Source organism: Pollicipes pollicipes, unplaced genomic scaffold (assembly GCF_011947565.3).
Source record: "Pollicipes pollicipes isolate AB1234 unplaced genomic scaffold, Ppol_2.1 Scaffold_4219;HRSCAF=4965_pilon_pilon_pilon, whole genome shotgun sequence".
NCBI lineage: Eukaryota > Metazoa > Arthropoda > Thecostraca > Pollicipedomorpha > Pollicipedidae > Pollicipes > Pollicipes pollicipes.
The window spans coordinates 28710658-28727759 of NW_023596448.1; the positions used below are offsets into that span (position 1 = coordinate 28710658).

The 17102-nt window shown below is 56.8% G+C and overlaps 1 long non-coding RNA gene and 1 pseudogene across 1 annotated transcript; both read right to left on the reverse strand.

Moving 5' to 3' along the window:
* LOC119095130 (dynein beta chain, ciliary-like) overlaps positions 1-17102 on the reverse strand; it is a 63048-nt pseudogene that overhangs the window by 29862 nt on the left and 16084 nt on the right.
* Positions 10696-13733, reverse strand: LOC119094873 (uncharacterized). The gene is made up of 4 exons (XR_005093831.1): positions 13654-13733; positions 13030-13122; positions 12536-12638; positions 10696-10740 (listed from the first exon to the last, which is right to left on the reverse strand). It is a non-coding gene; the product is annotated as an uncharacterized LOC119094873 (long non-coding RNA).

Genomic DNA, 17102 nt, shown 5'->3' on the forward strand with positions numbered 1-17102 from the left:
CGTCCGTCCATGATCATCCCCGAGTCCAGAAGTTGACCATGCACAAGCCTAATCGATATCGGAAACAGTTCATGAGCTCAGCGCTGTTGACGATATGTAACGGTGGTCGAAGTCCCATCGACCGCACGCTGACCATGACCGTCGCGGTGACGTCAGCCGCCGCAGAAGCGTTCTGTACAGGGCGCCGGGGCGGGGCGCGGCGTCGGGTTCACCTGGTCCGGGAGGGCCCAAGCGAGGCGGCCGTCGGCGCGCCGGCGGCGGCGCCGGCCGCGGCACGCCACCTGTCGCAGCGGCCCGTCAGACGCATGCAGAAGCCGGCCGGCGGCGGAGCGCGCCGGCCGCCCGCCGGCCCACTTACGTCGTCGCCACCGGCCGCGAGGCGGCTGAGCGCTAGCGCCACCCGACGAGAGGGCGGCCGTGTCCGGCGGCGGCGGCGGGCGGCCTGCTCGGCGCGCCGGCCGCGCCGCGCCAGCGCCCGCAGACGCTGCGTCGCCGGCTGGCCCGACATGGTGCCGGAGTCGGCCGGGCCCGGCTGAGCGGGGCCGGAAGGCCGTCAGCACGGAGGCGGCGCCTGCAGCGTGTCGGCTGCCGCACAGCACGGCACGGCACGGCATGGCACGGCACGGCGTAGACGGACCAGGACCGGTCCGAGCTTGAGCACATCGTCGCAATGATCCGCTAGTTCAGTCGGGGTTTCAACATGTCGGTAATGACTGCTGACCCCACGTAACTTTGTCCTAGCATTTTCTGTCGATATTTGGGTGCAACCTCGAGCCTCGGTCCTTGACCTGACCCTTCCAGGATAAGACTGATGCGCCAACGCCAGTTGCAGATCGGATCCTGCCAGTGCAACGGGCGTCGAAGGGGGGGGGGGGAGGGGAGCGAAACGGGCGGCGGCCGTGGCCCTCCAACTGAGCACCCTAACCGGCCTCCCCTCAGTCTCACCACCACGGAAGCTGCACTCAGTACGAAAACGGTCAGTTTAGCAGGCCTAAGGCACCATGAACACTATACTCGAACTGTGATCTCCCACTTAAGAATGACCTCCCCGGCATAAAGGGAGTCAAAACAGGTATATACCGTGACTCTAGTAAGCTGCTCACGGTCATTATCGTGGCGATTCGACGCCCGGAAAGCCAGAACGATCATGGCAACAAAAAACAACATAGTTTCTGTGAATGTAACGTTAAGGGATTTGTTCCAGTGGATTGGGACCGAAGTATGCATTTCACGTACAGAAATAATCTAGTCGAGCAATATGCGTCTGCTGACAGCCTTTCCATACCTAGGTCAATGGTTTGTGCGGTCAGCTGCTTCTCATCGTTATCATGTCATAAACGAAACGTGAATGCATACCGTGAAGCTGGTCGCTATTCAGATGCCCTAATTGTCTCCCGCCCCATTAAAACAACAGTGTAAAACAAAAGCACAGCCAAACTGCACACAGCACAAAGTGTGCACAAACAGCGCCAGGCCAGCACACCACACATGCGCCACGAGCGGTCCAAGCCCAAACCACAGCGCTCCCCGGACCGACGGCAGCCACATCAGCCCACCACGCCACCACCACACCGGCCGACAAGTACGCGGGAGGAGCAGGCAGCACAGATGCAGTGAGAGTCCGGTTACGTCGGCCTTACCAAAAACATGCGCCGCATGAAGTTACGTCGCTGTGGTACACAGTTCAAGGCATTATTGGTTATTCTTCGGCCCGTCGCCCGTGGCACGCATCCAGGAAGCATTAGTTACGCACATATATGCCCAGCGCGTGTCTACATACATGTCAAGCCCATGTGGGCTCATCTCCTCGCACTGCTGCATGCTTTCAGTGATACGCCATCCGACGTTCATTGCTATCATTTTGGGGTCCTGAACTTCGCGAAGTAACACATCTTTGGATCTGCGCTCACCGTCCAAACCAGGAAGGTCCGCATCTCAGTGATGGTTAACTCAATCACGTAACGATAAGCTATTACACAGGTGCCCAACCCATCACCTTCCCGTTAAGTGCTTCCTACCCAGCAATGTAGCCAACCACGCTAGCTGATCGAGACAATGCCTACTCTAAATGCGGAAGGGGCGATCAACAGCCGTCAGGGACGCAGCAACGTAACAGGAGGTGCTGCCCAGGCCAGTGAGCTGTATTGCACTGGACTGGTCCACAGGGGCAACCAATCATGGCGGGGTCAACGTTTTCACTGACCATTAATTGGCACACGTTGTTGCAAACGGTGAAATGATGTAAAATCATACTGCATTCAAAATTAAAGTATGTATGCACGGTTAAGATGTCATTACCTAAAAGTGGCATTGGTCAGAATATAGAAATAACAGTTTGCTACTAGTGCCTCCATCTGAGGTTTAAACTTGCGACAAATGGGGAGAGTCCGCACCATTGTGGAACACGACGGCACACAAATCCAGTGGCAAACAGCCCACCGGGATGTCGTCCGACACCACCCAAATTAGGTTGACCCCGCCGTTGCCACTGTGTGTCACAGTCGCCGTGGCTGAGCGGCCGGCCAGGCGCCGGTATGAGCGGCGGGCCTCGGCAGCCGCCGTCCCCTCACCTTGGTGGCCACCATCAGCTGCTTCCAGTGCCGGGTGCGGATGGCCGGGTTCTGCAGCTCGGAACGGCCTTCAGCGACGTCAGCATGTTCTTCACCGTCGCCTCCAGCTGGGTGTACGTGTCCCACGCCCGCACCTCCTTGTCCATGCCTTTCGCGGAGTGGGCGGTTAGTGAAGGCCCCTGGCCGTGTCGGCGGGTGCTGATCGCCGCCGGTACGCCGCGCGGGCGGCGGCGCGCACCGGCGCAGGCCGGCCTCTCTCCCTCCCTCCTCCCCCCCCCCCCCTCAGCCAGCAGAGCTTACCGCTGGCGGCACGGCGCAGGTCTGTCCGTGTTAACGGCGTGATCATGCTGGCCATGATGCGGCTTCATGGCATACGTTCAGTGAATGTAGTTTTTTAACTGGTCGGCGCACTGCGACATCTCGCAGATGCAACGCGTTTACAGCACACTTTCAAATACATCTTTGACAGCCGCACACGCGCTCGTGAACAAAAATGAAATGCACCATCAGTCGCTTTTGTGCACCTAAAGCAATGATCTAAGTACAAATGTCATGGTCATTCGATTACATCAAATGGACCGAACGACGCCGCTTCAGTTCAGCAGCGCCCGAGGAAACGAACATCCGCCAGACCGCTTACCGCACCCACCACAACCCCTCATGACCTATGTTAAACAGCCGCTCAGGTGGCAGCGAGGTGGCCTTATTTCCAGCGCTCCCACGCCAAGCAGATGAGCTAAGGTGACGAGACTGCATCAGAATGCGTCAAAGTTACACTCCCGGGTGTAATTTGAATACACCAGCTTCGATGCGGATCATCAAGGATGCCTACGCTTCGTACCGCATACGCTGCGTCGCAACGCGCACCACACACGATGCATGCGACTCGCGCTGCATGAGATGCACACGACTCGCACTGCATACTCAATACTGTACGCCTATTTAGTGGGAAATATACCGAAACAAGCGATCACTACTTAGGCACGTTTGATATTTTGTGGATGCGAGTGACAGCAATAGACGGTTAGAGTTCTAGGGGAAGGTTCTAGGTTCTAGGGAGAGTTCTAGGCCTAGAGTTCTCTAGGTAAGTTTAAGGGGAAAAGGATCGACAGCTGACATTTTGCGTCATCCTGCCAGAACCCAACCTTTACCAGGAAGGTGACAACTAGCTGCGATTTAGCTCAGTTGTACCGCAGTCTCTGCTGTCTACAGGACGTTGTAGTTATTTGCTGGCTGCTGTCTTACGACGGGCTCACAGCTGGTGAAGTTATCTCTCTGAGGATGACGTTAAGTCGGCGCCGGTCAGCGGCTCGGGAGCTCATGTTTTATTATTTTAAGCCTGACTACATCTGTCCGTACTATTATCATAAGCCTGACTACATCTGTCCGTACTATTCTTACGCCTGACTACCTCTGTCCGTACTATTATCTTAAGTCTGACTACAATCTGTTCGCAAGTAGCTTCCTACCGAGACCTCCGCGCGTTTCGATCAAAGAATCGGCAAAGTCTGCAAAGCGTCGTTTCGATACAGTTCCACAACTCCACCAGAGCGAGACGACGGGCCCGGCACTGACACACACCCATATGTACACATTGTGAGGAGGCGAGTGCCACAAGCGTTCGGGTGGTCGGTGGGGGCTCCAATGCAGGCAAACCAAGCCCCGAGGCACTAAAACGGAGGCAGTGACCAAGTACTGGCAGTGTGAGAAGACAAGCCGGTTAACCGTGTGCCATCCAGTGGAGTGACTTTGTACACTGCACAGTGTACCCGCTCATGTATGTACAACGGGCGGCTGCTTGTAATTACTCGGGTCTATGGGGCCTGCATACGACCTGCAGCTCAAAAGAACTCATACCGATCCCATGTGCTCCGAAATCACGCTGGAAGCAACTCTCCCTCGCTGATTCATACCAACCCCCACCACAACCTGTGTTACATCACACACACGCACACACGCTCACCCCACCCTGCCAGCGAATCTATACTTCAGTATACAATGCTCACTCATTCCGTGCCGTCAAAGGTGCATGAGACAGGCCCACAAGCTAAGCCAAATACTTCCGTAGTTCTCAAAAGCTGGCATTCTGCGTGCCTTCGTCAGACTGGGGCGATACGTACCCATCTCTGGATCGGCGAAAGCGAAGGCGAGAGCGTTATAGATTGCTTTGCGAGCACCAGTACCGGTTCAGAAGCGATAGTTTCTCCTTTAGCGCATGCAGAGCTTCGTGAGAAAGGTCGCTTTACGAGATGTCATAGAGGCGAAAACAAAAACAGTGAATGAAAAGCATTACCTGACAGAAAACACATGGCTGCAGGAAAGTAGCGAGTAGTACGCGTCGAACAAACTGTATGTCAACTTACAGCATTTTCAAAACAAGTGAGAAGAGGATGTCACGAGTATGATGGCCAGCGAGTGTTACGTACCTCTGACGTCCTTTGAGAACTTCTTGCACTCGATGTCCATGTTCTCAACGTTGATGTCCTTCCAGGGCGTCTTCTTCCAGTCATCGATACAGGCGAGGACAATGTTCACTTGATCCCAGAGATGCTGTGAACGCATAGGGGTCGCTGCGGTTCTAACAACATGACAGGACGTTACCCTCACGCTATCGAACGAGGGGACAAGACGTGCCTAGACAGTGACGTCATCACAGCTGGACAGGGAATGAACTTGGGGTCACATCCATGTCAAAAGGAACTCTCCGGAAGGAGCTGTCCGTATGCATCAGAGCACTGACTAGACACGCATTACGCACGGACTCAGCAAGCAGTTCTCACCAGTTTTCATGAAAAATTGTCCGAATGGGGCGGTGTTAAACACGGGGAACTGAATGCCACGTTGTCTTTCATTACACTTCAGCACATGTCCAGAATGCCGAACACCCCCACTACGACCCCGACCTGGCCCGTCTGACACTGGTCCGGCGCCTCTCCAGGCGCATATGCGCGGCGAAGACAACGTCGGCGCAGTACCTTGGCGAGCCGGACTTCCTTGCGGCACATCTTGAGCTGCTTGAAGTCGGGCATCTGGACCTCGAACAGGGCGGCAGACGCGGTGATCTTGGCGAGCTCCGCCTCCATGGCGTTGATCACCAGGTGCGTGTTGTCCAGAATCTCGTACGGGGTCGTGCAGTCGTAGCTGCGGGCGCCAAGCACAGCCAGTTCCCACCCACGCACGAGCGACGCTTGGCAAGCAATCACACGTACTGCTTGTCGCTACAGTATGACAACGTGCGCTCTCTGAGGCCCGAACTCTGGAAAGCACGCACTGCTTGTCGCTGCAGTATGACAACGCACGCTCTCTGAGGCCCGAACTCCGGAAAGCACGCACTGCTTGTCGCTGCAGTATGGCAACGCACGCTCTCTGAGGCCCGAACTGCGGAAAGCACGCACTGCTTGTCGCTGCAGTATGACAACGTACCCTCTCTGAGGGCCCGAACTTTGGAAAGCACGCACTGCTTGTCGCTTGCAGTATGACAACGCATGCTCTTTGAGGCCCAAATCCTGGAAAGCACGCACTGACTGTCGCTACAAGTACGACAACGTACGCTCTCTGAGGCCCGAACCCTGGAAGGGTAGGCACGCGAGCCGAACTGAACGGACGCACCACCGAAAACACCGGACAATCCAGCGCATTGCGCGACACTTCACGGCACATGAAGGAGCTGTACCTCTCTGACGTCTCAGCACCAGCTGACTGTGGTCTGTTAGCGAGCCACCGTCACGGTGAACACGAGGGACCCCCGCGCTCACCGCGTCCGCGCCTCGTCCACCACCGCGCGTCGATGGCGTTGTGCCCTCGCTAACCCACATGCGTGCGCCAACACCCGAGTACCGAAACCAGCTCACTAAACGCCGACCATTTCGCTGCCGTAAGCGAATCTGAATGGCGGATGGCGACGGCCGGGGACCTAGGCGTCGCACCGAACTCCGTCACCCACGAGCGCCGTCCCCGCCCCAGCGACGCGCCGGCGGCGCCCGGAGACGCGTCGCGCCGGCTGACCTGAACACGAGTAGCTTGCGGAACGTCTCGCGGTAGTCGTGCTGCTTCAGCTCGAAGTTGGAGATGCTTCGCCGCACGTTGGCCACCTCGTTGGCCTGCAGCGGCGCCACCTGCTGCTTGGCCTGGATGCTCAGCTTCACCGTGTTCTTCCACTTCTCCGGCAGCTCCTGACGCGTGAGACGGCCGGACCATGTTACACCGGGGCTGATATCATCGCCGCAGCGACAGCCCTCACCCTAGTTATAGGCAGGGGCATGGGGCGGTGTCGTGAGTGGGAGGAGGGGGCCCATGAAGCCTTGCGGGCACACTACCGTTGGTTTTCTTGCCAAAACACCGGGTGCGGCAATAAGAGGCGCCATCCCGGACCCCCAGATCATCGGCTGCACAACCGGCATCTAGTACTGGTGACGTCCTCGCCATGGAAACTCTCGCGACCTGAGCGTACGTCCCAGAGTCAGACTTCTGCTTAATTTCGTGTGCTGTCGAATCGGCTCTGGAGTTCAGCGAACTCCAGCTAAAAAACGCCTTCGCTTCATCACGGTCCGATTCACCCAAAATGATCCCGATACGGCAGCATCCATAGACGCCAAACCATGGCATAATTCATAATCCCGCAAAACGGCGCCTCGTTGTTGTAAGTCTCAGTACATGCGCTCTGAGGTAGCCTGAATAATCGCTTCTGCTCAGGCGGACTGCAGAATATAAGTCTGCAGACAGCAGCGCTTCGCAGGTTGGACGTCGCTTCCCAAGACACATGGCATGATCCTCATACAACAACGCACTGAATCGGAAGCACAGATAACACGACAAGCTCGTCGTTCACACCATCTGGCGAGGAAAATGGACTCGGCCCTTATCATAAAATGGAACGATGCCATCATACTGGCACGTAATGAAAGAAGAACCGGGCAAGTAAACCATTTGGTAAGAACGGCCGCAGCGCACCTGGAGCTGAAGGTGGATCTCCTCAGACATCTCGACGTCGTACGTCTTCAGCAGCTCAATGGTCTGCTTCAGCGGCTCGAACATGTTGTCGGTGACGTCTTGCCGCTCCTTGACGGCCAGCAGGTGGGCCATCATGGTGACCAGGCCCTGGTAGTCGCCCTCCTGCACTTGATTCACCAGCCCCGCGTCTTTCGCGTGGATGAAGTCTGCCAGGTCCTGCAGGCTGTGCAGGAGCAGTGTGGCACAGTGTCAGGTGCAGAGGTCATGGGAAGAAACACGACTGTTGGGCCGGATGACATTAAAACCAACGAAGCGCACCATCGCGGGTGTGACCTTACGCCGTTCACCGTCCTGCCCGGAGCCTCAGCTGCGGCAGTGCTCAGACAAAGTGACTGACACTGCTGGTCGGATTGATGACCGGGCTGCCCGGGCTGATGAGACTCAGCTAACACGAACTGCGCAAACAGTGTGGCAAACCAACACCACATCCGGCATCAGTTTCACCCCAGCTGACCCATCCACGTCAGCGCGCCTCCAGACGGGCAGGGCTAGCCGAGTTACCTGTTAGTGACGTGGTCGATCAGGTACTGCTTGAAGAGCAGACTCCAGCGCTTGATGGTGGTTGAGCAGCGCCGCCTTGAACGGCTTGCAGTCGAGCCGGAACCAGGTGTCGAACGTGACCACGGGCTTCACCCGCTCCATCTCGACTTACAGCTTCTCGTAGCTGTCGATCTGCTCCTTGTACTGGTCGAGCGTCGGCGGCGACTCGGGAATGCCGTCCTCGCCGACTGCTCGATCTCCTCGGGCGTGATCTGGTGGCCGTACCTGGAGACCGCCAGCCCGGCCGCACCCAGGTCACGAGACGACCGGCCACCCCGCCGCTGGCCGGCAAAGCCCAGCCAACGGCCCAGTGTCTTTTGGCGTCCTTTGGCGCTGCTTTCTACGCGGCTCGCTTCACTGTCACAAGTTTCGGCGAATTGCAGAGTGCACCAAACCACTGAAGAGTGACAACATTTTGACCTGATGAAAAGGCAGAGCTCGACAATACTTCACAAAATGAAAGTGGCGCTGAGCTGCGCCAATAAATATACTACCATCCGGTGTGACTTGAAAGGAAGCCAAGAGTTCTACAGGTGTATCCCTATCGATGTTCTACCGACAAACTTGACTGAACCCATTTATACCGCGTGTTTCGATAACAGCGGTTGGCCGGCAGGGCCTGACCTGGACCGAATTGGGCACCCGCACTAACCTGAGGAACTGGGCCATAAATTTCGCTGCGGTCGTGTCCGTCCACAGGTAGCTGTGCTGGTCCAGCGAAGACCTGTACTCTTGAGCCCTGGCGGCGCGGACGCACACAGTGACTCACGGTGGTGGGATCAGGCAGCAGCAGCGGTGGCCTACGGTGGCGGGCTCAGGCGGCAGCAGCAGCGGTACACGGTGATGGGATCGGGCTCCAGCGGCGGTGGTACACGGTGGTGGGATCGGGCGCCCAGCAGCGGTGGTACAACGTGGCGGGATCAGGCGGTAGCAACAATGGGTACAAGGTGGTGGGATCAGGCAGCAGTAGCGTGTGTACACGGTGGTGTTATCGAGGCGGCAGCAGCAGCGGTACACGGTGGTGGGGATCGGGCTCCAGCAGCAATGGTACAAGGTGGTGGGGATCAGGCAGCAGTAGCGGGTGGTACACGGTGGTGCTATCAGGCGGCAGCAGCAGCGGTACACGGTGGTGGGATCGGGCTCCACAGCAATGGTACAAGGTGGTGGGAATCAGGCAGCAGCAGCGGCGGTACACGGTGGCGGGCTCAGACGGCAGCAGCAAGCGGTACATGGTGGTGGGATCGGCTCCAGCGGCGGTGGTGCACGGTGGTGGGATCAGGCGGTAGCAACAATGGTACAAGGCGGTGGGATCAGGCAGCACAGCAGTGGTTCTGGTCATCAAGGACTCCATAATAAACCAACACAGCACGAGTCCGTCCAATCACTGATACGCGGGCAGATTTTGGAGAGCGATGGCGACGTAATCTACAAGCATATACACACATTTCGGGAACAGGGTTCCACAACATAGCTTCCCGCCTCTGAAAACGACGCAGACCGGCGGAGGGAAGAGACCGAGCGGAGGCCGACAACCGCGCTCCTCTCACCTGGGCTGATGACGGAGTGGGATATTGTTCATCAGAGCGTTGCGCATCTGGCTCAGCTGTTTCCGTCTCGTCCAGCTCCTCCAGGTACGACTTCTGGTGCACCTTCCTCGACAGCTTCTTCATCAGGTGGACATGTTGAATATGTCGGACACAACACCCTCTGTGATGTCCAGAAAGCCGCCTTCCTCCTGGCAAAGTGTGCCCCGGTCAGTGCTTGCAAACCGCGAGCTGATCGCGAGGCGCTCGCCGATGCTTCCTTGAAGCACGCGTTACGCACTGCCAAGAAAGCACCGGTCAGGCCCCCAATTTCAAAGAGCACGCCCGCGACTACAACGTTAGCAGCAAAAGCGGTTTTTTTTCTGTTTCCGTAGTGTTTGTCTGGGGGTTCCGTGCACTGCAACGGAGCCACACACGCTGTGCCGCATGACACCAATGTTGGCGGGTCAGTTAAAGCCTCTCAGGACAGCAAGGCGAAAGGCCTATCATCCGGCTCTCACCCGGATGACTAACGAGGGCTTAAGAACAGCACGTCCGGCTCTTACCTGGAAGTCGAGCGAGGAACTGTACAGCACGTCCAGCCCTCACCTGGTAGTAGAGAGAAGGCCTGAGAAGAGCACGTCCGGCTCTCACCCGGCAGTCGAGCGAGGCTTTGCACGGAGCGTTCGGCCTCACCTGATAGTCGAGCGAGGGCTTGAACAGCACGTCCGGCTCGATGAGCTCGAGACGCGCCTCCATCAGCGGCTGGGTGTTGACGCGCGGGTCGGTGTTGTCCAGCAGGTAGCCGAGGCTGCACTGCACCACCCTCACGAACTCCTGCACCACGATGCCTGGCGGAGCGGAGCGCAGTCGCGGCGGCTCGACAGCGCCTCGCGGCGGCTCGACGCCGCAGCGTACATGTACAACACAGATTCTCACTCCCCTCTGAGACTCTCACCGTGCGCAGTGCACACTCATCCGTCTACAAAGTGCACGTAGTGGCGCCAGGCGCGCGATTTCCCGTCGGCCTTCAGGTGTATCTTGTTTCTCGCCACCAGCCGGTGGATCTTTCGCCCGACTTTGTGATGGCCGCGTACCTGAAGACATTGCAGTAATCACTGGCCACCAGCTGAGAGAAGATGGTCGACAGTGGCAGCTCAGCCAGGTGTGGGGGGGGGGGGGGGGGGCGCAAAAGAGGGTCCGAAGGGCTGGCTGGAGGTGGCATTAAGGGTTCAGTCCTGCCAAACGGGCCCTCAAACGCCAGTCAGGGGCTCTTTGCGCCGATTTTGGGCCCCTGAACCGATGGCCAGGCACCACCAGCACCGGACAGCTTGGCTCCGTGACGGTCTGGACCCGAGGGCCCATTTCCGAAGGAGGGACAAGGCCGGGGCCCCCCGATTTACGATGGTCGCGGCCGTTAAGTCAATGAGTCCCCCCCCCCCCTCCCCCGACACTTTTTGTCGGCCAGGGGCCCGCAGCGCCTAACAGGGGATTTCGTGTTTGGCAAGGGGGCCGGAGTCAAACAGTGTTCGAGGGGCTTGAAGATAAGGCCTGAAGTGCCCTTCGAATCGTCGATCAAGGCCCAATTGGAGGTTGAAGGGACCAAAAGGCCCCTCGGGGGCCCTATCAAGGGTCCGTCGATCAAGGGGCCGATTGGAAGGCTGCGGGACCTAAAAGCCCTAAAGGACTACATGTAGGCCACATTATGGGCCAGGATCCGACTCGTACGCCCGTGACCTCAAATGTCAGAGTGCCTCTTACATTGATTGAAAATCCTGAGATAGGGGGAGGGGGGGCTACCATCATCTGCGACGGGGAGATAATTTTCTGCGCGCGAGTCCCAGACGCATTGACGGTACTGACGCACTGCGAACAGACTCACAGACCCCCACAAACGTTAATAGATACAGTACCTAGCATATCCATGAGCTACCAATGTCAGTTCATCCCTGGTACCTTTAACAGTTCTTTTAGTTGCGTGACGCAGCCCTTCCCTCAGTCATCCGCAAGTGTCCTTACTCAATCCACGGCCGTTGCAATACAATGCGCTGTATGCGCTGTCAATGGCAGCATCCGTGAAATCGAAACCAACAGGGTGTCCCTGAACACCAGATTCCGGAAGTATGTTAAGTAGTTTCGTCGTGAAAACTGTGCTGGTAGCGACAGCGGGAGAGGAGGGGGGAGGCTAAAACTCCAAGAGCCACCCTTGGCTGCGCCACTGTTCTTCCGTGATCTTATTTGTTGGGAGCTTTGCTTGATATGCAAACCCTAGACCTTTGAACCTCTATCCATATCTATCAGCCGGCTCAGAGAAGGCGAGAACAGGCGCTGTGTGACCATGGTCAGTCGGCGTGCCCCCGAAAATTTCACGTCACACCAGCGAGGAGTCAGCATGGAGATTGAAGCAGGTCAGCCGACCGTTCTGCTCGTTCAAAACCCTCTGAGGTAAGGAGGTGAATTAGATGCCTTGTGCGAATATCTAAGTGCATAGCACAAATGTTGCAAAACTCCAAACGTCGCGGAAACGGTGCTTTATTACCAGGTACGCGAGTAAAGTTTTTATTTATGGGGGAGGGAAAATGCCAAATGTTTCCGAGCCCCTGCGAAGTAGGACCGAATTTGGTGAAATCGCTGTGTCTAATGTAAGACTGTTAGCCTGGGGGAAGCGGCATGCCCTCCCCCCACCCCCCACGCCTCCCTGGCCTGCACATCGCCATTATCGCACCAAAGTGTTTTAGCTTTCAGCTGTGCAAAGAGAAAACTACAGAACTCCCAACTTAATCACATGACGCTTGCGTCACTATCATAACCTCAGACCTCAAGCAGCACGGAAGCAGAGCCTCAAATCCACGCCAGTGCACGCCTAACACGACTCGGCGTCGGATGACATACGTTTTCTTCAGTTTCTCCTCCTTTTCCTCCAGATTTAGCAGCGTGTTGGTCCGATCCTCCTTTCTCTCAAATAGAGGCTTAGAGGCAAACACCAACAGCATATCTGGAAAGTCGGAAACGTGCGTCCAGGCGCTATCATACATTCTGATTACAGCCATTGATCGAAACGCAACGAAAAACATGTCGTCGCTTTACCCTTCCTGCAACAAGAGCCGCGACCACGTTTACAAATCTTGATGACAATGAGTCTGGTCAAAATATAATTAGCAAGCCCTATAGGCTGCTGACATGATGGTATGACTGACCCGAAGGAAAAGCTTTTTCATTTGACCCTAGTTGCATAATAAAACGACCACCAGGTCAGTTACCAGAGGGCGCTGAAGTCAGCCAAAAGTGGAGGGCAAGTGAAGGAACTCCGCGTGATCTGTTACGTCATCAGCATCTCAACAAGGTAAAGCACGTAGTCAAAGTAACTGATCCTAACAAACACCCACCCCTTATAATCTGGATGTTCTTCTGAGACGTGGAAACGCGTTCAGAGAGATCCATCACAAGGTCACGAGTTCCCTTGATGTACTCCCAAGCATCTGGAAAATGAGTCATCTGATCAGCGCACACATCGAGGCGGCTCATACCCAGGGAGTCGTTTAGATGAATCGGAATTTCAAACTCATAACTTGGCCGTCAACACAGGAGGGTTTTTGTGTGACGCGCGTTTTTGATTGGATTTAAGGTGTTGGAATGAGCTGCCTTCTGCCCTTCGCATGAATCTGCAACGGTCGGTGACGGGGACGCCTCCTAGCTGAATCCAAGAATCACCAAAACTGCAGACACGAGTTACAATGACCGCGCTGAGCCTGCAGAAACCGCAGCACATCACTCACAGGCCATGTCGCCCCACACATCAAATCTCGAACGGCAACCGAGAGCGAGGACGTAGGCTAGGGTGTACACGGGCGACAAAACGTAACTACGACCTGATCTCAACACCAGGCTACCGAGATTAACGAAGCCTCATTGAAATCGCAGCTGCTTCCAAAACGCTTGAGTCAGAACCACAACAACCATGGAGGCAGCTAGCTACGCGATCGGAGCGCAATTTCCATCGTTTGCCAGACCAGGGCTGGTCCAGCACAGATCGGTTTCAGCTCTTGCTAGTCGCTGGTCGATCTCCTTCATCTGGCTCTCGATCAGCTTGGAACTCCACGGGCTGGGTGTTTGTGACGAAGGCCATTGTAACTGTGGAGCAGAGACCGGGTTATCCTAAAGCGCACGAAACTGCAGGCTGTTACAGCTGTTCAGCGGAGACTAGACTTGTTACAACACAATAGATGCAGTTGTTAAGCAGACCACTGAGCGCGACCAGAGCCCAGACTGGATGTCATGTATGAGTAAAGAGTCGCAAGGTTCGTGACCAGTGCACCAAAAACTGAACATCTTACGGCCACACCAGCCACATGGCGACCCCCACCGAGCGGCCTGGACAGGTCACTTAGCTGAGGAACGGCAGCTGTTACAGCCGAGCCGCTCCCGGTGACGGCGGCATCACTCACGAGGTGCAGATGAGCTCCAGGTTGGAGGTATACTGGCGGTACATCTCCGAGTTGTCGTCCATGCTGGCCGGCGTCGCCGGGTACGTTCGTCGCGGTTCAGCTGCCGCAGGTACTTGACCCTCCCTCAGGATGCTCACCAGCTGCCCGGCAGCGCGGCGTCGGCGCGTCACGTGACGCAACGTTGGCACACTCACGGTCGCCACAGCAGGACTACATCAGCTGTCACCAGCCAGAGTCGCGCTCAGATTAGCCGGGCCGCCACAATAGAACTATATCAGCTGTCACCAGCCAGAGCCGCACTCAGATTAGCCGGCCGCCACAATAGAACTATATCAGCTGTCACCAGTCAGAGTCGCACTCAGATTAGCCGGCCGCCACAATAGAACTATATCAGCTGTCACCAGCCAGAGTCGCACTCAGATTAGCCGGCCGCCACAATAGAACTATATCAGCTGTCACCAGTCAGAGTCGCGCTCAGATTAGCCGGCCGCCACAATAGAACTATATCAGCTGTCACCAGTCAGAGTCGCGCTCAGATTAGCCGGCCACCACAATGGAACTATATCAGCTGTCACCAGTCAGAGTCGCGCTCAGATTAGCCGGCCGCCTCAGCAGGCTATATCAGCTGTTACCAGCCAGAGTCGCGCTCAGATTAGCCCGGCCGCCTTCAGCAGGACTACATCAGCTGTCACCAGTCAGAGTCGCGCTCAGATTAGCCGGCCACCACAATGGAACTATATCAGCTGTCACCAGTCAGAGTCGCGCTCGATTAGCCGGCCGCCTCAGCAGGGCTATATCAGCTGTTACCAGCCAGAGTCGCGCTCAGATTAGCCGGCCGCCACAGCAGGACTACATCAGCTGTCACGAGCCAGAGTCGCGCTCAGATTAGCCGGCCGCCACAATGGAACTATATCAGCTGTCACCAGCCAGAGTCGCGCTCAGATTAGCCGGCCGCCTCAGCAGGACTACATCAGCTGTCACCAGTCCGAGTCGCGCTCAGATTAGCCGGCCGCCTCAGCAGGACTACATCAGCTGTCACCAGCCAGAGTCGCGCTCAGATTAGCCCGGCCGCCTCAGCAGGACTATATCAGCTTGTCACCAGCCAGAGTCGCGCTCAGATTAGCCGGCCGCCTCAGCAGGACTATATCAGCTGTCACCAGCCAGAGTCGCGCTCAGATTAGCCGGCCGCCTCAGCAGGACTATATCAGCTGTTACCAGCCAGAGTCGCGCTCAGATTAGCCGGCCGCCTCAGCAGGACTATATCAGCTGTTACCAGCCAGAGTCGCGCTCAGATTAGCCGGCCGCCTCAGCAGGACTATATCAGCTGTTACCAGCCCACAGCCCTGCTCAGATCGCCATTCTCCAAGAAGATCATGGCCGGTGTAGCAGTGTCGTCAATGCTTCACTCGGACGAAGCAGAGCCAAGAGTGAGCCCGCTGGCCCCACAACCCCACAGCATCGCAACTCAGTTTCTTCCCCACGCCAAACATCCCAAAGCGCGCCGATGTGTGCGAGGCCTGTCCGCCCCTGCCACGGGACCACCGTCCGCCGTCCCGCGGTCCCCGGCCTCGGTCCCCGTTCGGTCCCGCGCCCGTCAGCGGGCGGCGCTCACTGCGGGTCAAAGTTGGTATGCACGGCCTTGTGCGTGCGCGTGATGAGCGCAGCTTCAGCTTCTCCTGGATCTGACTTGTCACGCCGCCCTGCCACTCGTCATCACCGTCTTCTCCCGTTCGAGCAGCAGCGCATCAGATCGTCGTACTTGTCGTACATGTTTTGGCCGAGTCACACTCCACCACCCTGACGCGTCCGATCCAGGTCATGTTCCACCCTCCTGACACGGTCCGATCCCGGTCACACTCCCACACCCCCTGACACCGTCCCATCCCTGTCACACTCCATCCCCCCTGACACGGTCCGATCCCGGTCACACTCCACCCCCTGACACGGTCCGATCCAGGTCACACTCCACCCCCCCTGACACGGTCCGATCCAGGTCACGCTCCACCACCCCCTGACACGGTCCGGTCCAGGCCACGTTCCACCCCCCTGACACGGTCCGATTCAGGTCACACTGAACACAACACGAACGGGTCCAACCCATGCCGCGCCACACAAGGAGCCATCAGAAGCCAGCGCACGATAACGGTCACGTTTTCAAGGTATTGTTAGTCCGGGACGGATCAGCCCCTCACTCTCTCCAGCTCCTGGCCGTCCAAGGGCCAAAATGTCTAAATCGATCATCGGGTAAAATGGCAGTTGGCAAAATGGGCAAAAATGACGACCTGCGTTTGCGCTGATGCAATTGATTTTGTTTCCTGAGCGGGAGAATTGCGTTTTTAATGTTCGCAACACGTAAATGCAAACATGATACGGACTTATCATTATTCGAGCTAGACCCTGCCTTGGTCACGCGAGCACCGCACGCCACAGCTTGCGTTGAAAGTGGGCTTCAAAGAAACAATACGAAATGGGTGTAATAACCGCGACTGCCTCTGCCATTGAGTATTTGAACTGAAACTAACCAACGAATACATACATCGAGCGTGTCTAACCGGCTTGGTGACAATGGGATGTCAAGGCGATGAAAAAACAATGTTGTTCTCTTTCTAGAACCGGTCTCCGCTTAGCTCGCGTGATACTCCAAGCGTGTTTCTGAGGCCTCGATGCTGGATCTGCCCTTCACAGCTGTTCCAGTGTTTCAACAAGCGCGCCGTTAGCTTGTCAGCTTAGCTTAACAAGCGCGCTTGTTACAAGCGCGGGTGGGCGGCAACTCGCGGACGAAACGAATATCGGTCGGGAGAAGCGTGCGCCGCACCGCTCTTCACCTGCTTACCGTACCAGGCTACATCAGCGCCTAGTGCCAGCATATACACAGCGCAGGGACCGAATGGCCGCCGCTCAATCCAGCCGCGGTGGATGTATTACACAGTCGTATGTCCCCATCGACTTAACCAAGCTAACAGCGGACCCAGTCCAGTTAGCGGAAGCGAAGGTATCGTATCTCAAGGGTCTAC